Consider the following 3451-nt stretch of genomic DNA (forward strand, 5'->3'; position numbering starts at 1 on the left):
AAACTCTCTGTGGGAAAGAGACAGCGTGGAAGGCCAGGAACAGGTCTGGAAGGCCGAGTGAGTGCAGCGCAGAGAACTAGCTGAGCAGATCGGGGATGGTTGGTAAAAACGTGTGTTTCCTTCCAAACCACCATTGTCACTTACTCTTAGGAATCCATAGAGGATCTAAAGGAATCCTCTGTGGAACTACAACACATGCAAAAATAAATACTGACAAAATAAACATACATTAGCTGGAAAGAAAGTGATTCTCAACTTTTTTATTTTATAGATATAACTTATATAAGGATGCATATATCTTAACTGTACATTTTAATCTTTGCATATAAATACTTCACCCAGGTCAAGATATAGGACATTTCCAGAACTCCAGCGGACTTGTGACAAAGAAATAAATAAATGCTCATAAGCAGACTCACTAAGAAGTCCACCTCTGCTGCCTCCAATGCTTTTTCCATCAACAGTACAGAACTCTCCTTTCCTTCTCTCTCTCTCTCTCTCTCTCTCTCTCTGTCACACACACACACACACACACACACACACACACACACACACAGAGGGAAGAGAGACGGAAAGAGAGCAGTGCTTGGACTTTGCCACCAGGAGCCCTCCGCTATGTGGGAAAGCCCCTACCGGTGACCTATAATCTTGAAATCTCGCCTACAAGGGTCATTCATTTAGAATAACTGCCATGTTAGTTGTCAAGGAGGAAGAAATTTTCCTCTGCCCTTCTAGGTTCCTCTGCCTGGTCTAAGAGTTAGACTGACATGAGACAGATTAAGGAGAAAATCAAGCAAAAGTTTAACAACACGTATATGTGGGAGAGACCCAGGAAAACTGAGTAACTCAGCAAAATGGCTGAAAGCTTCACCCTAAATAACATCTTCAGCTAAAGACAAAAGAGGAACTTTGGGGTGGTGCATTGGGTCTTTAAAGAGGAGAAAGGCAATTGACCTGGAGATGGAAAAGCAAACAAATGTTTAGTAAAAGACTGTTTGCTGGGCCCTGCAGGGACAGTGGGACGCAGAGGGGACTCTCATCCTTAAGTCTTGCCTGACTTTCCTCCCACCCTGCTTAGCTCATATTCTTTTGCAGTTCTCTCTGGGGGGAGCCCTATTCTGGGAACACGCCCTCTATCCACAAACACTGGGATGGGTAGATGCCAGATTTTGTTCCCCTGCATAACCCGATGGTCGCAGTTACTGAAATCCAGTATCTCTGCTCAGACACTGAATCCAAGTGATCCTTGTGCCTGCTTGCACAGTCACACGATACCTTATGGTTTAGGTTAAAATGATGTGGGATTTCTCTATCCGTGAAATGATAAGTCCGCCTTCTCTTACACACCATTTTTCAAGGGCCTGGCTCTTCCAGAAGTATCAACCTTTGTTGGGAGTACAGGATAAACTACCACAGAGTAGTTGTGAAAAAAAATGACTATAAGCCATCCCACCGGGAAAACACACACACACACACACACACACACTAACAAGCTGCTTACACACCCATATTCTTCCCAAAGTAACAGAGTCCAAGTCTCTTCCCGAACACAAGTCCAAAAGTTATTCCACAAGTTGGTTGACACATTAGGGACTTTTCCAGTGGATATCAGAATAGAAGACAATAATGTTTAAACAGACTAACTCTATTTTTTTGGTAAACCATTCAATCCATCAACTTCCATGACGGTGCTACTTTGTTTACATTTTCTAAGATTAAAAAAACAGTTGTTATAATAGAATATAGTCACTACCAAAATATTTTTAAGAGGAAGAAATTTAGTGTGTAATCCAACACAAATGTTCTCAGAGGAGGGATTTATGGTGAGCTCCTACTCAAACATTTTTTTTTTACTTTGGGGCATCAGGAAGTGTGTGTCCATGACACTGTGTAAATATTTGAGTGTGTGCAGGAAATGTGTATATTTGATAGGCTTGTGTGCTCACTATACTTGAGATATTTTGCAAGTGATATTTAAAGACACAAACAAGAAAAAGCAGTCATGCCTATCAAAAAGAATTTCTGTTCCCTGAACATTAACCTCAGGTAGATTGTTACTCAAGCACACGCACAGACTTCCAGCATTCTCCTCAGTATGTCTCATTTTTCTACCCAGCACAGAGAGGAATATAAGTTCGGGATTAGCTCTACCTGGGTAAACAGATTATCCTGACCTTTGTAACGTCACCCTTTTCTGTGGTTTTGGAGCAAAAACCATGTATAGGGAGGCGCATTGAAAACCAAATCACCAAACACAGCTCACAGTCTTCAAAAAGAAAGAAGATCATCAGAAACAACATAATGAATCTGATTAAAAATAAAAATGTGGTCTTGTAAGGTGAAAAATACTGCTAAGGCCCAGGAAAAGGAAAGGGAAACTGGGTTTGATGACTTCCTGTTGATGAATCGTGCGTAAGATATAGGAAGGCTTCTTGGCTCCCACGTGGGGAGAAGATAACACTGCAAGTCTGAAACACTGAACGTTTTTATTTCCATTTCTGATTCTGGCACTTCTAGTGAGGCTGGGGTCAGAAGCTCAACGCAGTGTCCCCAGCGCTGGCCTCGGCTTCAGGTGCAGGGAGAGGCCGGAGGGCATGGAATCAGGCTAGGGTTGAACAGCAGCCTCTTCACCTGGCCTTGTCCTTGGACAGGTTACTTACTTTCTCCCAGCCTCATATTCTCTGTCTGCTAATGAGCAAAGACAATTCCTATCTCCCAAGTGAGGATTAACTGCCATGAAGGGGGAAACATCTCACATGTATCTGGCACATACTAAGCCTTTAAAGCATTTGACAGCTCAGATTAGGCCAGAACAAACGTCACCATTTCTGTTAAAAGATAGTGCTGCAAATGCATATACAATGCAATAGCTGAGATTATTAGGTGGCAATGTAGAAACCATATTTTGTAAAGCAGCCAGAATGGTCAATGCATATTTGATGGTGCAAAGGGGGCAGGTGATGAGGAAAAGAACACCGCCACCACTCACCTGCCATTTGGTAACTGGCGTGACCTTGTCCGTGTTACTGAAATTCTCTGTGTTTCAGCTTCTCCACCTGAAAAAGGGGGAAACGATAGGAAACCCATCTCAGAATTAAATGAGATAATAGGTACCTGGCAAATTATAAGCACTATAAAACTTAGCCGGCATTCCGAGTGCTCTGATGCCTGTGAAATAGTAGCTCATGATTTCATCCTTTACTAACTTTTGGCTGGGATGTAGCAATAAAATCTTATTGCTCCTCAGAAGCCCAGGAAACTGACCAAAATCCATTGTTCACTTTTATTTGATGTTTTTGGTTTTCAGTGTTTGCTAAGTTGGAACTATTGTTTATTTTATTTCATTGCTACAAACCATACCTATAAACTTGCTAAGCTGTGTCACTTCTCTCTCTCTCTCTCATGCACACACACACACACACACACACATGCTTACACACAAACACACTCA

This window comes from Phocoena sinus, chromosome 17 (assembly GCF_008692025.1).
Source record: "Phocoena sinus isolate mPhoSin1 chromosome 17, mPhoSin1.pri, whole genome shotgun sequence".
Classification (NCBI taxonomy): Eukaryota; Metazoa; Chordata; class Mammalia; order Artiodactyla; family Phocoenidae; genus Phocoena; species Phocoena sinus.